This window comes from Stegodyphus dumicola, chromosome 8 (assembly GCF_044657685.1).
Source record: "Stegodyphus dumicola isolate Sdum_Otavi_A_Nest chromosome 8, ASM4465768v1".
Lineage (NCBI taxonomy): Eukaryota > Metazoa > Arthropoda > Arachnida > Araneae > Eresidae > Stegodyphus > Stegodyphus dumicola.
The window spans coordinates 83,169,100-83,188,865 of NC_140775.1; the positions used below are offsets into that span (position 1 = coordinate 83,169,100).

The window sequence follows — 19,766 nt, forward strand, 5'->3', positions numbered from 1 at the left end:
ACACATCAAACCATCTCTTTTTTTGACCATCATGTCTCCAGCTCAATGACACTGCCCTACTTAAAAATCAGAATAACGACGTTGAACTACTTTGCGACATTAAGGGTTTACCTACCACTCTCTATAAAATAAAAAGAGGATGCCGGCTATCATATATTCTTGTTATACTCTAGTGTTTATAACACTGTGATGTACATACAAGACTGTGCAATTATTAGATAGATTCCATAAACAACAGTCATATCAAACCAGAGCGCAGTCCAAAACTGGATTTATCGTTATAAAGAAAACACTATTCTACTTTACAATCAAAGACATTAACAAACAGTGTCTTCTGTTTTATGTGTTTATAAGAACATCAGGCAGCAGCTGGAAAATGAATAGTGAAGTTCACGGCCAATCACGTTTGGATGTCATCTACGTACAAAGCGCCCCATCTTGGCTTCCACAATGGTAAAATCTCAGCCGATCACTTCTCGGTTTATCTTCAGAAAACTGAAGAATACCCGAAGTTATAAGACACTACTTTAGCCCCGTTCACATGCAACGCTCCTTCGCACAGCTGCCGTTAGCAAGGGGAGAAAAAGGAGACATGAAAGAGTTTCGTCTTTAGGACCCGTTCAGAAGACCAACGTCTTCCTTCTCCTTTACACCTAAAGCCTCTGTGAACAATCACGTCTCCGATTTGGCAGATTTCTAATACTGTTTACACATTTTTAACGTGGTTTACTGTTGTTAATTTTGTAATCTGTACTTTGGCAACTGGTACCTGAACTTTCGTAATGATTCCTGAAAAATATATGCTTTTTAATTATTATTATTATTTTATAAGCTGTTATTTAGTTCACTCTTGGTGCTTGTCGCTATGGTTAAAAGATGGTAATGGATTTTTAAACTGCTTCCCGATAAGATATAGAACTCAAACTTTGTATATACACTGCTTGTGGATGTGGTGTCACGCTTTTGATTTTTAGAGGATTAGATTTTTTTTCAAATTTAAAGTTGAAACGACTTTTTGCAAATATTAACAGATAAACTGAGAATCTCAGAATATTATAGTTTGCACCATAACACACTGTGAAAGAAAAAAGAAATTAAATGAAATTTTAGCGTAATTTTTTTTAAAAATATTTTGGGAGAATTTTTGAAAATCGTTCATATTTTTAGACTTTTTGATGCCCATTAATTTTAAAATTTCATATCTAAAAATATATCGGTTACAAACTTCCGACATTTTCAAAGTTTATAAAACAAACTTTTCGCATTTAAAAAAAAATGATAAAGGAAATTAATTGGATGATTTTGTACTTTTTTGAAAGATATGCAATGAAGCAGAATGGAAAATATTAGTTCTTCTTGGGCATCAATTCGAAACATCGGTTTCAAAGTAATAATCTCATTATACCACACTATTTTTATGACATTATTTACGCTATATAAGTTGTTATTGTTACCAGTTGTTAGTTCAGCGTGAGATTGGAGATATTTCTGAGTTAACTTTCTCTTAAGATGCATTTTGCATTCCGTTGTGTTTAACGTTCTTTAGATTGAAGCATAACTACTGATTATACTTAGTGATATGCTAAACACTTGTACGAGTATTTCTGTGGAAAATTCCAGAACTTTGAAGTGTTTATGTTGATAAAATAAACTTAATTAAGCTATCATCGGATTTGAGTGCAATGACAATCATTTACGAACTATTATCAATCTATTACAAACCCGTACGCAAGCAGCAATATTATAAGTAATTAATGTATTAAAATTGTTTTGAACGTGTTTTACAAAACAAAAACAGGTAAAGAAAAATTCTGCTTGCGTTTTATTAGTTTTTGCAATTTTTCTGGCCACATAAGGTTTTAAAAAAAGGATTGTAATTTATGTTTATATTTATCAATTGAATAAATAGCACTAGGTTTGATTTATATACATATGTTTATATTGAAATTCAGTAATAAAATTTTAAAGATTTGAAATGATTAAATGTCTATTTAGACAGTTTGAATTCTTTAAACCGCAAATGCAAACTGAGAAACTTTTGCACTTTTTTCAATAAATCCTTTTACTCCTAAAACATATACACGTATGGATTAATTTTTTTATTATTTTTACTGCTTATATAAAATTATATACTTTATAGAAACAAGGATGGATTTTGCAAAATACTTTCGGAAAAAATTATTTGAAATGAAAATGTGACTGAGATCATATTTGTTTTAAAGATTTTAGATAAAAGTGTATTTTTTTTCCCTCAGAAACTAATTCATTAATTGCAAAATCATTCCTTGAAGTTATTACAAACACTCTAATAAATACAATAAAAAAACTGGGGGGGAGACATTGAAGAAAGGCATATTAATTGTAAAATTTTTCTTCAAAAATTTAAATTAAAAAAAATGCTAGCAAAAACTTTTTTTCAGCTTAAAATTATTTTGTCTCACAAAACCATTTAATAATATTCATAATTATTAAATGGATGATTCATAATTATTAAGTAGATGAAAATGCTTAAATTTAAAAAAAAAATCATTCAAAAGGTACCGAGTCCCTTTTTGCGTTGAAGCCGATATGCACTTGTTTTAACTTTAGTTTTAATTTGAACGATATTTCTGGATTACCTAGCATCAGATAACCTTGTCTGTATTTGCCTATAATTTCGGTATCTTGTACAGTTCTATCTAATTTGGGGGGGGGGAATCCCCAGACATCTATCAGCGCGATTGTTTCGCTGACAGTCCAGCGAGCAGTAACTAAAATTAAGTGAACCGCGCATTATAGGGTTACGTGGTCAGAGCGGACGTGGTTGGAGCGGACAGTGGCTACAGCGGACACGTGAGGGTAACTGGGTGGGTAGAGCGGACATTTTTGCACCTATTGTATTGTTTACCTAATTAGTCACATGTCACCTATTATGTACTTTCGAGCTTTGCACCTGCTGTAGAGATAAGCCGATATTTTAAGAGTAAAGGTTTTTCAGTGGATGTTTTATCCTTATGAAGTGTGTATGTCGTTTTATAGCCTCGAAAAAGTCTGTGATGGAACCCATAGCCATTTCAACAAAATTACTCTCTACAAATAAAGGAAAAGGATATTTAGTTGTAGATGATTACCCACGCCGTTTACACCGAAAATATAAATTAGGAATGAGCTGGGTATGTAAGACAGATCGTTGTAAAGCAGGGATGTCAAACTCATAGGTACACTTGGGCCAAACAAACAAGGTTTAACTTTAGGCAAGCCGCAAAAACAAAAAAAAAAAAAAAAAAAAAAAAAAAAAAAAAAAAAAAAAAATCAATATTCATAGAAACGTAGATTTATTTCGAATAATACAATAATAAACTTATATATATATATTTATATAGAAAAGAACAAGAAAAATTTAATGTTTACGTCCTGATACTTGACATCTCTTCTCTGCTATTATCTTTCCTATTTCGGGAGAAATTTTGTTTGTAGTGATGACTTTCAACGCTGACCCAAGGTGAGCATCATTAATACGGTTTCTAATAGGAGACTTATTACCTTTCATGACTGAAAATAACTGCTGGCACCGATAAGTGCTACCAAACACGGAAATAATTTCATATGCGAATTTTCGAGTATTTTCAAACCTGGCTGGTAAATATTTGTAAAATTCAGGCACGCCCACTTCAATGAATTTTGCTTTCAAATTTGAGTTGCATTGAATCTCGATCACCTCCATTTGCATATGGCTGGGTAATGAGTCAATTCAATACTTATTGAGAAAATCGAAGAATTAGTAGTATTATTAATAGTACATTAATAGTATTATTACATATTAAGCAGATTATTTTATCTTTTATTTCACAGAAAAAATACTCTAATTCCCATTTTACTTGGAATATTCTGTGTTCGTCAGCGATTTTTCGTTTAATTTTACTACCACTTGGTTTTGATATAGACATACTGAATACAAAGTGCTGGAATAAACACGGTTAACGTTAAAAAGCTAACAAAAATTTATTCTTTCCAAAAGAGATAAATCAAAATGCTGAAATATTTCTTCAAAAATAGTCTAACAATATCACAAAATGTCAAACGTTTAGCAAAAATCAATTCAAAACAGAGAAACTAATTCTATCTCACAGCGAAATCGCTACAAATCAATCACAGCATTAAGTAAACAAACAGTTCGCTAGAACTACAGCTACTACTGAGATGAGTTGTTTGTTCTCGGCTTTTATAAGCTTTATAATTAATTTCTTGAATATACCGGAAACATCTATAAATATCTGGATTTTAACTATGAAATCCGTAACAATATGAATTAAGTAATAATTAATAATAAAGCAAAGTGCATGCACATGCATGCACCAATATATCGTACAAAACTATGATTGGAAAACTGCGACCATGAGTTCGGCCACATTCGGCTATCGGGGGGATGTGTACAAGTTCTGAGTGCACGTGTCCCCCAAAAGCTGAAGGTAGTTGAACGCAAGCTACTCACACGCATTTGTAATTTAAGTAGTGTGTGTGTCAGCTCGCTGTGAGTAATCTAACAACACTGAATAAATTATCGTTAATTACTTAGCAGTAAACATTTCATTTTTCATTTTTTCTTCGTCGATATGTTATTTTATTATTATATATTATTATTTGCCGATATATTGGCCGGGCCGCAAAAATATTTGTTGTGGGCCAGCCGCTTGCGGCCCGCGGGCCGCCAGTTTGACATCCTTGTTGTAAAGGAAATGTAAAGACAAATTTTCAGAACGAAGTACTGAAGAAAACTGAACATTCCTGCGTGCCCAACATTACTGAGATGGAAGTTAAAAAGAAGTTAGTGACTTGCATAAAAAGAGTCCGAGAAGAAACGTCAGTTCCCGTTCCCAAGATATTTCAAGAACTTTCAGAATTATATCAGAAAGCTTATGATTTCGTCACTAAAATACCGACATACTACAGTGCCAAGAGTAATTCCAGTGCCTTGTAATTCGATAATCGAATGCGAAAACAGAAAACTTCGGTAAAAAAAAAAGTTATCCCACTTGAAAGAGATTTGCCACTTAAAATACTGTTTAAATTATATTTAAGATTTTTAAAAATATTTATTTACTTATTTATTTGCACCCTTTATCTGTTCTTGGGGAAAAAATGTGTCCGCTCTAACCACGATGAGTTTCGTAGTGTCCGCTCTGACCACGAAATCGTTTGTGTCCGCTCTGACCACGTCCGCTGCAGCCACACCACCCAGTATAGTACGGGAAATCTCCCCATTTGCCCTGCTCCCGAGAGGTAAGAAACATTCAACCAAGTTCTACCTCCAATTCGGCGAGGCAGTTAATGCTCGTCCCATGTGAACGGGACACATTGGAAGAACCGGTTTTCGCTACCGGTCGAATCTGCTCTTGTGAACGGGGCTTTTTAGACCTAGTACATAGTACAGCGTTATTTTGCATTTTGGGCCTTTTTTAAAGTAATTACATAAGACAAAAGCTAATTATTTACTAAAAATTAAAATCAGTTACTTCATGAGAATCTGTTGACAAGGGTTATGTCACTCAGCAGCTATTTAAAAATTATATAAATGAAACCAGACTTGTTTACTGGATGTCATGACTACACTAGATGAAGTCCGTTATTTCTTCTAGTATAGTCATGACTACGCTAGAAGTTTTTATTATATTAGAAGTCCATTATTTCCTGCGGAATATATTCCAGATGACAAGATACACGTATGCTGGTACGGTCACGAACAGCAAAACAATGAAAACACAGAAAATAACTCAAAATTTGAAATAAAAAATCTAAACAATGTCCCTTATTTTCTACACAGTAAAAATGTTTTGTATAAAGAATTAACGTCCAGTAAACATAGTACTGCTGCCATATTTTGACAAGGTATTCGGAAACCGGCGATTCATTTCGTCCGTTAGGGCTGACGTACACCATTTTTCTTGAATTGTACTGAAAGCAGAATATCCAGGAGAGTGCAATCGATGTTTTCTGCTGGGTAATGGTCCTTGTTATAAGAATACCATATTCGAGAATTTTTTATTCCGTCATTTTGAATTTGCTCAAACACACGAGAACTATTTGCGTAAGAGGAGGCATCCCTCCATGGAGGACTTTCTGAAGGAAACTGGCTCAGTCCCGTTACACATGAGGAAAAACACAAAAACCAACCATGCAGCCAATCCGTTTATCTGGGCTTAAACTCAGAAGAAACTATCCAGTATTAAGAAATCTAACCCCCCCCCGCTATTGGTGGGGTCCTCCGAGAATTTTTAAACCAAAAAACATATCTCCATTTGATACAATCTGCTTATTCTTAAAACTTAGGTTTGTAGTGTTATTCCTTTATTCCCAACTCAGAGCATCACTTAAAAAGGAGCTATTTTGCAAGGAATGTTTTAAATAGCATTAAATACTTGCCATTAAGCTATGTATTGTATTTTGAATTAAAGATGGTCACTTACTACATCTTTTTTTATCTAGTTTCGTTTAGTCTCTTTTTACTGCTTCACGGTGAATTATTGTAACGGCCATCCCATTTTGATATGAAAAAATAAATTTTAAAGCATTTTTTTCAGAAACAAATCCATCCTCGCTTTAAAAAAGAGGGGGAGAAAAACTTTAATTTTATATTTTACATTTGTAAACATGAACACTTGCTAACCTGAAGCATTTACGCATTTCTAAAAACTATCTAAATAATTTTAAACTAGTTGAAAAATATTCTGACGTAATAGAGCTTCTCTGAAATAACGTGCAAATTCTGGATCCAGTAAATAACATTTTAATTTGCAGTCTTTACAGTCAAACACGTTTACGAGAATGGACAAAGCGTTTCAACAACATAAGAATAAATTTTAACTCCGCAATAAACGAGGACAAAAATAACATTAAAAGATGGCAGATATGCAAGTGCATGAGTTGCATTTAATATTTATGTCATTAATTGAAAATTCTAACCACCCAAAAAATGAATTCGGTAGGAAAAGTGAAAAACTATAATATAAGCTAAAAATTAATCCGATTATTTTCCGCTACTGAACAAATACCTGAACAATTCAAATTCAGTTGAGCAAAAATACATAAGAGTCATAACACATAGGTAAAAAGGAAAAAACATTAGCACTGCATTTTATATAAAACTATAGCATGAGACAACAAAAAAAGGTAATAATATGCTACAAGGAGAGTTCGAAAAAAAAATGAGTTAAGTCAGAAAAAAAAATAAGGCTTATGAATTTAATATGAAATATGATCTCCCCTTATTTGTACACACATATCACAACGTGCTTTTATGCTGGCAATAGCGTTGTTAACCAAAGTTTGGGAAATTAAATTCCACTCCTGCAGAAGTGCGGTCTTCAGGGCATTTACATATCTAGCGGGAGGGTGTTTTCGTGCATAAGTTCTCTATCGGGTCAAGATCTGGCGATACTGCTGGCCACGGGCTTCGCTCAATGCCTTTATATTCAAGGAATTCACTATTGAAGTTTGTTCAATGTGGACGAGCATTATCGCCCATAAATAAAAAGTCCGTTCCACCTGTGAAATGTATTACATTAATGTTCTAAGACCTTCTCTCGATATCTCTGCCTGGTCACAGATCCGCTGTTGAAAATGCGTAGAGGCGTACGTCTATCGATCATTATTCCTCCTCATACCATGTCTCATACAAAGTGCCTCTCTTGAAATATTCACGCCTTTCACTGCTTCCACGATTGGCTGCCCTGCTTCTAAATAGTTACTTATTTAAAATTTTCACCTTGTTCTGTGTCTTAAAATTAGAAATTAAAGTTAATCGCCTAAAACTGCAATAGTATATTACAGTACAAGTGAAAAAATTGACGGTTTTACTCACGCGTGTGTCGGATTTGCTCAATGTTTATGGGGGTCCAACAAAATTTTCGTAAATATTATGAGGTCCAGGAGTCTCAAAGAAAATCTCAGTGATAAAAAAGGGGTCGCGACTGAAAGACATTTAAGTTCTTCTTCTTCTTCTCTAGACGCGATGCTGGAAATGGGAAAAACGAAACTAGAACTTGCAAAAAACACAACTGGAAATCACTGGAATTCAAGCGGAGCCTAGGAATTCGAACACAGGTTAGGATGAACAGATTAATTCTAACTTGTTATAAAAACATAATAAAAAGTGTTAAAATGTTAACCCTGGCAGCACTGAATAAGCCTGAAATGTGGAATTTATTTTGTTCCTCACATGAAAGGGCGTTTGAAATGAAAGAAGTGAAGGAAGAGTTAAAAGTGCATATTTTATTTAAGTTATTAGGTGAACGGGCGCAGATTTACTGGTTTATGTAAATGCGGAAGAAATGAAAAATTACCAGAAAGCTAAACTAAAGGAAGTCAGTCAATCCCGGAAGCTTGCTTAGAGATTTTTCTTTCGGCAAGGAGGGCGAAAAATCATATACAATTCGGGAATAGACTAAGAGCAAGTTGGGATTTTTTTATTGTGAACATAGAAAGGTGAGAGATTTTGAAATGCTGAATGAATTAATTGTAGCCGATAAATTGACACAAACTCTTAATTATGAGACATCTCTGCATATAAAGGTAAAACAAGGTGACAGTTGGTTAAAACACGCGGAAATCAGAAAGGAACACGTTCTTTGTTTGCAAAAGAAAATCAGCTTTTGACTTCTTGTAAGTATTCTCAGAAAACGCTGAATATTGAAAACAAGAAAGAACTCGCTAGTACCCCCTCCAGCAAAAACCAAATGGTTTGTTTAAAACTAACAGAATTAAAAAAAGATAGTTATATTCGTGCTAAATATTGTCCGCCAAAGTTTAAACGCAAAAATGAACATAAAACTAATTCCGAAAGTAATAAACTAAAGAAAAATGACGCTGTTTCAGTCCAGATCAATAAAGAGCATATCGACAAGAAACTCGAAATTCAGCCGCTGCCAATATATAAAAATAAAGAACCTGGTGCTATCATAGGCACCGATATTAAACAGTAATATTTTACAGCAAAGCGATCAATATAAAGGAGAAAGGAAACATCAAGTTGATATCTATCTGCATTGGGCGAATAAATTAATAAGATTATTTACGTCGTTGAAAGATGATGATTCCGATTTATTAAGTTACACTGTAGACTTTGTGGCGGCAAGTGACATTGTGGCGGTTGAATATGAATTGTTTATTACTTGTACAGAACATAGAACTCTTACGCGACAGATGCGGCTTGACGGGGGAAAGAAAGTAGGTGACTACACCTGAAACAAACATTCCCTTTTCATACTGTGAAAAAAACAGATGATATATATGTAAATACGCATTCAGTAACAAATCGCAGTACTGAAATTCCGATTTATAAGCAGATGCCTTGCCCTACTTTAGGAAAAGTAAGAATTAATTTAAAATAGGGAAAAGAGAATTTTATGGAACTTAATAATTCCCTCCCCCATAACGATAAAGTAATGGGAGACTGAGTTTAGCAGTTAGTTAGTTCTTCCAAAGGGTCGAAGAAAATATATTTTAAGATTAGCACAATGAATCTGTTTTCGGAGCTCCCACATGGGAAAAAAATGACAGTGGATCAACATTCACGTTAGCCAGAAGCTATTTCATTACGTTCTTTAGCAGCAAACGCTACATGCTACGCTCTGGTGGAAATATTAACGAGAACTGGTACTCCGAAGATTACAGTAAGCGGTCAAGGAACAAATTATTTTTCAACTAACACAAGAATTTCTGAAGCGTCCTGAATATCATCCAAAATTTTCAGTTGCAGGATATCCAGTTAGTAAGGGTCTTGTAGAGATATACAATAGAGTTTAGAAAAATGTTTTGTATCATATTATCCGCAAAGATCCATCAGACTGGGTTGCTTTTTCCTTACAGAAAGGTTTTTAATTCTACTACAGAAATTCCCTCATTTAGGTTAATGCACGGACAAGAGATACGTGGCCCATGGAGTGTTCCGAAATCCATTTGGAGTTGTGAGATACCGCTATCTTTAAATATGAAGCAAGCAAATGTTAATTATCTAGAGAAAATGAAAATAAACTTAGGACGAGCAACTAATCATGTACCTTTAATAGCATCTAAGAAACAAACAGTTTATTAGAATTACTTCAACCACGGAACTGATCCTAAAGAAATTAAGTAAAGTTTATTTGAAGCCCGGTGGCGCAGTGGCTAGCGCATCGCACAGCAGCACAACAGGTCCGGAGTTCGATCTCCAAGCACGGCAAGCCTTTCATCCCTTGATTTCCATCCCTTTGGTCGATAAAATGAGTACTAAGTTCGCTTTGCGACTAAACACTGGGGGTCCTGCGACAAGCTGACCACTTGTTCAGAGCATATGCGTACGCACCCCGGGGCCGACGGTCAAGAAAGCAGATTTTCGGGGCACTGCTGGCCTTGACCCATTAAGGCTGTTGCCCCACTGAGTATTTTTAGTTTAAAGTTTATTTGCTCATTCCTGACTCATACAATACACTCTATGCATGATAGACTGGTACAGGGAAGATCATAAAATGCTCATTCATATAAAGTTCAATACTCTGACAGGAAAATAAGATATTGTTGCATACCCACGAGTTCGTAATAGATTTAATGCACAAGTCCGATAGTAGGTTAATAAAATTTATTCTGATCAAAAGAAATATATCAGAACTCTGGAATTTTCCTCAGAGATTTTCGTACACAATATTCACAATATCACGCAATATAATCAGTATTTATACTTCAAACTACTAAAAATACTAAATGCAATACAAAGCGCATCTAAAGAGTCTAATCTCAGTTCTCGCGGCAATAGTAACTAAGCAAATATGCTTATTTATATTATATATATATCTACATAATTTATATTATGCTTATTATTTATATAATTATATTATGCTTATTTTATATATTTATATTATGCTTATTTTTTGAAATGGCTCGTTCCTGGAGACAAAGATACTCTACAATAATATTACAAGAAAAGATTATCGGGTAAACTAAAAGAACCATCCTTACAGAGGGTTCCATACACAGTTTCAGAGCGATTTCAATAAAGAATTGGGGAGAAGCAAATACTCTGGAGTAAAAATTTCTGCCTACACCTTGAAATAAAAATGTCGTCTGTTACAAATTAAATTTCTCAAAATGTTGCATGTTAACAAGCTGTGGATTGAAGAATACATTTTTGCGCTTTCTAAAGAGAAAAATTCCTAACTCCAAAACGTTGTGAAATGCATAGTATTAAAATTTTTAAGTGCAAAATAAGCAAAATTATTAATCGGAAAGGGAAAAATAGCAATCTTTACTTCTACACGGAAAGAAGACGCAACACGAGTACTCGAAAAAGGTACGTACTGTTTCTAATGTTAAATCGTTGGGAGCACGAGAAAATCCCCAGATGCAGAAACTAACCAGTCTTTAAATACATCTGTAGCAATAATAAATAATAAAACAAACCAAGATTTACAATTTAAAAAAGCTAAAAAACATAAATTTTCGCTAGCTTTTGCCGGGGCATGAGGTACAACGCAGAACAATTTCTAGAACCCTGTATGAAATAAAGATAAATGAAATAGATCATTAAAAGTATATTGTGACACTTTATGAAGCAAAGATTTACCTAAACGACTACAATAAAAAAAGGCCTTTCTATTACGGAAAACGAGTAGAAAAATTGTACAAGCTTCCAGAAATACAAAGAAAGTTTCAGCAAGGGGTTTATTAATGTCACAGGATTCTCTTGCAATGGGAAATTAAGAGGAGTGGAAAAAAATATTAAAATCAACTGAATATACTATGAAGAGAAATTTTACGTCCAATATATTTACAGAAGAAATTCCATTTCTTTATCCCAGTCACTTTCAAACCGGGAAACTTCAAGACAAAACAACAAGTCATACTTCGAAAAGTACCACTGCATTCTTAGGGGAAAAAAATGAAGACTGATAAAAGTATTGCATATACATCTTGTCGACATACTCCATAAAAACATATGAAGACTTATATAAGTATTGCATGTATCCGGTTGTAACGAAAGCTTTCCACTAAAAAAAATTCTTAATAAAGTTTAAAAAAAAAACATGAAAGGAGTATCTTTAGTGGGGGTAGTAATCACCACTCAAATCTATAATTTTTTTTTTTATTTTTTTATTTTAGATTTTCAAAGCCTTCGGTCTAGAAACTTGGTTCCTGCGAGAGTAACCTCATTTCGGACGCCCCATGGGAACGGAAGACAACACCAGCAAGAGGTAGCTATAGGTGAGAAAAGGTAGAAGTCCGAAGAAGCGAAGTCGATGTGGTGGGCATGGCAAACGATCCCATTCGAGTCCACAGAGTCGGCCGGTGAATGCAGACGCATGTGGTCTTGCATTATCTTGATCGAACGTTACGTTTTTGCGCCGGAACTCAGTTCCAAATGTTTACTTGATAGCACTTACTTGATAGCACCGTCAACACGGACTAGCATCTCGCTATACACCTTACTGTCAAGGTTTTTACTTTTTTCAGATACGCTTTGTGGATAATACGACGGAAATCCCACCAGATACAAAGCATGATCTTTTCGTTAGCCCAAACGGGCCTACTCAATTTGCCGACAGGCCCTTTTTAGCTTGCGTTGTTGAAGTAATCCACTTTCATCACAAGTGACGACCCGGTCCTAAATTTTGTCCTTGCGTTGATATTTGAGCAGATTAATGCAGGCCCAAACACTTCTGTTCTTACCTACTTGAGTCAGCTCATGCAGCACCCAGGAATTGAACTTGTGCGTCAAGGTTATGCGATGCATAGCGCAACTAATGGACATGGCACTAACGTCTAACTCCTTAGCAAGCTCTCTAGTGGTTGCATACTTGTACAGATATTAGGTATTTTTGAAAGCAAGAGAATTGAAAAATGAGCAACGCCTCGGCCGGGAATAGGATCACGGACCTCTGGACTACGCGCTCAGCGTGCAGACCACTACACCACGAAGGCACGGCTAAGAAGGTGAGAAAAATACCTTATATACTGATCTTCTTAAACGAGTTCTCGCAGGCGGTCCTCATCAACATCAGTAGGCCAGCCAAAGCGCTCTGCTCCTTGAATGCCATAGTCCTTATTTTTGAACTTTCGGTACCAAACCTTCACAGTGTCATATGATACGACATTAGTACCTAAAGCTGTACACATGATTTGGCGACATTCTGTAAGTGATGTTTTGCAACAGAACTAGAAATATATGAAAATTCTAATCTGGTAGCGTGATAGTTCCATTTCAGACACTTAATGATAAAGGTGGTTTTTTTTTTTTTTTTTCCCACAAAACTGCGTTTTAAAGCTAGTCTTTTTTTTTCCCCAAAAAATGCGAAAACTCGTTTGATTAAATATGACTAAATACTCCAAAGGGAACTGTTTGCGAGGACAATATTTGCAGTGGCAGGAAACCTTTTTTAAAACCCCATACATCTTGTCAACGTATTCCTGAGAACCTCTCAGATGTTTCACTTATGGACTACTGTGACTTTGCTCTCAAGAGCTTTTTTTAAGCTAAAACCCACCGCAATTGGTGGATTCTGAAAAATAATGGAAGAGGAATGGAAATCTATATCTTTGAAAATTTTACCAAAAGCCTTTCTACCACGGAAATCACGATGCAGACATATTAGGCTGTCATAAAAATAGTAATTATCATAATAAGACTATATCGAGCATTTAAAAAATACTCTTTACATTTTAAACACTAATTAAATGACCCCGAAGCTGTTCTAAAAATGTGTAAACACCCTCTATAGTAACATCGAGAGGGGAGCTGCATTGCAAAAAAGTAATGTTTCGTGCGAGGTGGAACAACAAAGGAATTATATACTATAAATTGTTGCCACCAAATCAAAAAATAAACTAAAAAAAATATTATTTCTACATGGCAGTTTTAAAAGCAGAAATCGAAGCAAAGCGCACAGAACTGACTAGTCATCGAGGGGTCTTTATCACTACTGTACTTTCATCACTAATCCTTGGCCCCAAATTTCAATGAATGTCAGGCAAAGACTTATTCAGAATGCGTGGGATGTTTTCTGTCCCCCCCTCCCTTCATGTTCACCAGACTTTGTCCCTTCAGATGTGATTTTTCTTCAGGTCACTTTAAAATTCTAAGAATGGCCTGGAATTCACTTCTTTGAAGGTAGTCAAACAGCACCTCGACAACTCCTTTACGAATATACCTAATGTCTTCTTCTTCTTCTTCTTCTTTTTTTTTTTTTTTTTTTTTTTTTTTTTTTTTAAAGAAAAGAAAAGAAAAAGAAAAATATTCCAGTAGCCGGGATATGACAGTTTTTGTACTGCTTCATTTACAATTATCATAAAAAAAATCACAGAACTTCCCGAATGACCTATTTAATTCGTGATTTAATCAGCCTAGATCTGTAAAATACGTACATCATTTGATATGTGAAATGCGTACACCATTTGGTCTACGAAATTTGTAGAGCTCCATACAAACCGCAAAGATATTATACATTATATGGTAAATTTTGTGTGGAAGTAAGAATGTATTACACATAATTGTAAAAATATATATATATCACGAACTTTTTAACTAGTCTGATTTTGATTAACATCAGTGTTATTTACGTAAACAACACCACAATATATTAGCATCCAGCGTTTCTAATTATGTGCATATTTTGAACTTGTAATTTTTAAATCCGATTAATAATGGACCCCGCAGTCTCTTTTGGATAGTTTCTGAATCGAAAGAAAAAATAATGAAATGAAATAATACAACCTGTACTAAAACTGTGATCATGATGCAATGTACACTCGATGGTACAAGTCCGTACTAAATATTGCCTTAATATACCTGTCGTATTTAGGCTACACCCTTCACTTTGTACAACAACTGATCTAGTAAATTTCTCTCACTAATCCTGAACTTCTTGCAACTATATTAGAAACAAATTGCGCATGATCAAGACATAAAATCAATATATGATAATACGTATGGTCATAGTGCAGTGAAGAATACTTTTAATGCAAATAATTGCGTCGTTCCACCTGTATCAGTGATGCTAATGTCAAACAATGATATAAGCTCGTTTATTGCCCACGCAAATGAAATTTCAGATTTTCTTTCTACCGCTACGCATTTTAATTCGCAACATGTTAACTCAAACAACTGGTACAACGAATCATTTCAACAAATATTTACGAAAGTGATTGGGTATAGGAGGATTATACACTAAAAATAACGCGATTTGAACAAAAAGTTTTTACGTTTATGAAGCTACATGATTTTGTAACGAAATCCAATTCAGTTTAGCACCTCATATTCATGAACTAGTGTACGGGGAGCTTATTAAAAATCCACACACATAGAGAAAAAAAAAGAAGTAGAATTTCTTCATATATATTAATGATGAATATGAATCAGAGTCAAAAGTAATTTCGTATTTTTAGTAGCAATTCTAGCACAAGCATGAATTTATCAAATTTTACCTTATCTCTGAGAACTGGATCTCATTGCTTCATCGAGTGATGATACGCTTTAATTTATAAAGGGCAACTGAAAAAACTTAATGCTACTATAATGGCAAAAAAGTTACAGTTAAACCTCTCTTTAATAAAGTCGCAAAAAAAAATTCGCTAAATGGAAAAATTCGCTAAATGGAAAAATTCGCAAAATGGAGGTTATGATAAAATACGATTTAAGATGAGAAATTTTTTTTTTTTTAATGTAAAATAGTAGTATACTGAAATATAAAAGCAAAATTACATACGTTAATGAATCTACTCCATCAAACTTACGTATGAACATCACATAAATTCATTTCGAAAAATAATCAGTTACTACTTTAGCTTGTTTTGATTGTCGGGAAGAACATTTCATGTCATAATAAGTCTCACAGCTTTGTAATGCACGGAAAACGTCTTGTGCATTTCCTTTTAACTGAAAACGGTGTCGTAATGTAACAAACGCACTACATGCATCTTCTGGCAAAATTTTGCACATTCATTTTCATTAACGCTTGCATCTCCTTCATCATCATAAATCTCTTTCTGACTGCTGTTTTTTATGTTCTCCAATATATCCTTTTCAGTAGGAATTCCTGAAGTTTCAACATTGCTATTATACATAAATAATCCTGTAACTGCTGATTATTCTTTAACTGTCCTTGATTATTCAACTGCAGTAACATATTATTCGGATTCTCATCTTACCCATGGTCATTTATTGATACTACTGTTATGAGTAGTACATTTCTTCGTGATAAAGCCAACTCTTTTGAAGTAATTGCAAAAAGTTTTTTCTGTTACATCGTAGTTCCATATTTTTTTATGTTCAGGCAAACTTATTACACACAAAAGCTGAATTTTTTCTTTCCTAATTCTCATTAGGGCCTTCTTCAAAATTCTTTGAAATGATGCGTCTTAACCATTTTTATCACACCTTGATTCATACACTGCAGCTTCACAGTAGTATTTGGAGGGGGAAAAAAAACCCTTTCACATTTTTACCCTTGTCTTTGATATATTGAAGGTGAGCACTGCAATAGTCTATCACTAAGGGAATTCTTCGTTTCTATACAACCATGTATTTATCTAAATGTTGTAGCCACTTTTCAAAAATGTCTGAGGTCATCTATTACGTTCTTGTTGAAATCATGTTCTACTTCCAGTAAGAACGTACCTCTAACACATCTTGAATTTCAACTCTTTCTTATTATAAGTAAAAGTTTCAATTTTTTTTTTATTCCCCTCCTTATTTGTACTAGCAGTAGAGTAAATTTGACTTTGTTGAGCTTGTCTCCAAAACATTTCTCTTTTTTGAACGCTAAAAATCTCTGCGCTGAACACTAAAAAAATAAGCCGGTTTCGTCGACGTTGAAGATGTCTTTTATGCCATTTCACGAATTTTTTTAATTTTCCACTTTCCCATATGTCATAGTTATCTTCATTCTCATTTCTTTTTTTCTCCATCACATATGAATTTTTCAACTACTGCATGCTTATTTTTTTACCTGTAGCCACCTGTTGCTCTCATGAAATTCATTTTGACACAGCTTTGGTAAACTGGGTAGCATTTTCCAGAAGCAAAAACCGCCGGCTACATTTTATGTGATTACGGCAGAACACTCCAGGGCTATCTACCTAAGAAAGAATTTTCTGATGGAAACTAGCTCGTATGCACGTTACACATGAGAAAAACCACGAAAATGACCATGCAGCCAGCTAATTCGCTGGGATTCCAACTCTGAACCGAACTACCAGTGTTCAGAAACTTTACCGCCTGAGATCGTAATTTTTTTTCTTACTGTGCGCAACCAATTTAACGTTACTTCATCAATGTCTACTTAAACGCATGCTTTCTTACATTTGGATCTGGGGAATCAAAACTTAACTAAATTTTTGTCCCGATTTTTCAGGATTGTCGATGAACTATTTTGCAGAATACAGACTTCTATGGCAATGCCTTTGTTCTTTACAACTTTGTCCACTTCGTCGAGAATGACATTTCTGTTACATCCTTTAATGACTTTAATGACAATGCCATTCTTTAAATGTTAGGTACTTTCGTTTCGAATTTTTATCATTCAATGCACAACTAACTATAAAAAAGGATTCCCAGCATAAAACTACGAAACGCAGAAATAAAAATAATGTGCAACTGTTGCTCATCCTTAAACAGTGTGCGAAACAAGACTGGTTAAGGAATTTTTAACAATTCGATGGTTAAATGCCTTTTGAGAACCTCCCTCCCTCCACTTTATCCCTAATAGAGAAAGGAATGTGACAGCAGATAATGAGCCACCTGTTTTTCTTTAACACAGATGCAGGGACGCACGTGTTACAAGTAAAGAAATTATTTTAAAGTAAAAAAATACGAAAAATCATTCATTCAGAACTTTGTTAAATAAAGAGTGTACTTCGCTACTTCAGGCAGAATTCCGGTAAAACTTCGTAAAATAAAGGAATTCGTAAAATAGAGTGTTCGTTAAATAAAGGTTTGACTGCATCTCTATTAAAAAATACTAGCCTCTTACGTACTGAAGTTAAAAATAGATACATCCCTGATGGACAATGGAATATGACAGCGGATAATGAGCCGCCCATTTTTCTTCAAAACCACAGATGAACGTGTCACAAGTAAATAAATCATTTTAAAGTAAAAAAAAAAAAAAAAAAAATCATTCATTCATAACAGTTAAATAAAGAGTGTACTTCGCTACTTCAGGCAGAATTCGGTGAAAAATTTCGCAAAATAAAGGAATTCGTAAAATAGAGTGTTCATTAAATAGAGGTTTGACTGCATCTCTATTAAAAAGTACTAGCTTCGTACGTATTGAAGCCAAAAATCGGCACATCATAAGGTATCCACCGAAAGCATAGTGGAAGGGAAAAAGTAAGGAGAAAACGTCGTCGTATAAAAACATCGAGAGAAAAAAGAAAGCAAAAAGAAAATATCGCAATTCTGAAACATCATGGTAGAAAAATAAAGTGGGGAAAAAACTTCAGTTTTAAAACATCGTTAAAAAAAAATAAACCACCTACAAATCATTGCATAATGGTAATATCACAGACATACATTTTCTGACTAAAAAAACTTAACTGAATTTTCGCGCAATGATTAGTTAGTTAAAATCTAATAGGGAATATTTTTACTTTTATATGCCATATTTATATGTATTAACTAATAAATTTTTACTGATAAATCAAGAAGGAAACATAAGCATTCATAATCTGCCATTTACTAAAAATCAATGCTATGCACAGTACTAATTTTTTTGCAAATTTCTGCTTCTTACAATACGTCTGTATAAAAAAATACAAACTTATTGGTTAACACAAAAAAATACAAAATATAAAGACTAAAAATTAAAAACCGGTGGATTCGGTGATCTACCTGGAGACCAAGACATCTATCGAAAAACCGGGAGAGTTGATAGCTATGCATAAATCACTTACATATATATAAGTTGAGTAATACTCTTCTTGACTTTTTTAATTATAAAAATCCAGCAAAATAAAAACAGTCTTACAGATGCAGGGAAAAAAAAAAAAAAGATGCATATTAGCAGGTACAGATTCTCTCCGAGTTTGTGTTCGTAACAGTCGCCATTACATTGTCATAGATTTAGACACTATGTTTTCCTCCGGGGGGGGCGACTATGAATTTTAAAGGACCCTTCACACTGAGGTTTATCTGAGATAACGGAGACATCTGGCGTTGCCGATACTACTCCAAAACCAGTTTTTCTTTATAGCGGAGCAATATAAACTTCATGTATAACGGAGCTCGTCAACACATGGAACCGCTAGCTCAGATAAACCTCAGTGCGAATGGGCCTTTAGGGATATAATATACCTAAACATCTTGCAACAGGTACACGGATGAAGCTGGGACAGCGCCTCTACAGCACCTCAGGTGACGGGTATTACTGAAACTAATTATCCCACAGCAATGGTTAATGCCACAATAACATAAAGACAACCAGAACTTCACTTTTCAACACGATGAGATTTTGTACATTTTCATGAAGATGTCCGCGCATAGTTCAGTGCTGAATAATGTTGACCGTTGGATCGGACATGCTTCTCGAGATGACTCTTCTTTTATGCTACGGTCTCCAAAATTATGGTATAATTCCATCTGTTCCTTCCTATCTCCTTGCCACTGAGATCACACCCGAGGTCGCTGTTGCCAATTGTAATACAGAACTTCCGCAGAATGAAATTCAATTCAAAACCGATGTCTGCTACGTAACGAGCTATGCACATATCAAGTATCTGTTAGGCTTGACAGTATACGAAACTCGGAGAGATTCTTTATGCATCAA

The 19,766-nt window shown here is 34.4% G+C and overlaps 1 protein-coding gene across 4 annotated transcripts in view; it reads right to left on the reverse strand.

Moving 5' to 3' along the window:
• Gprk1 (G protein-coupled receptor kinase 1) overlaps positions 1 to 19,766 on the reverse strand; it is a 368,709-nt gene that overhangs the window by 93,482 nt on the left and 255,461 nt on the right. The window lies entirely within an intron of this gene.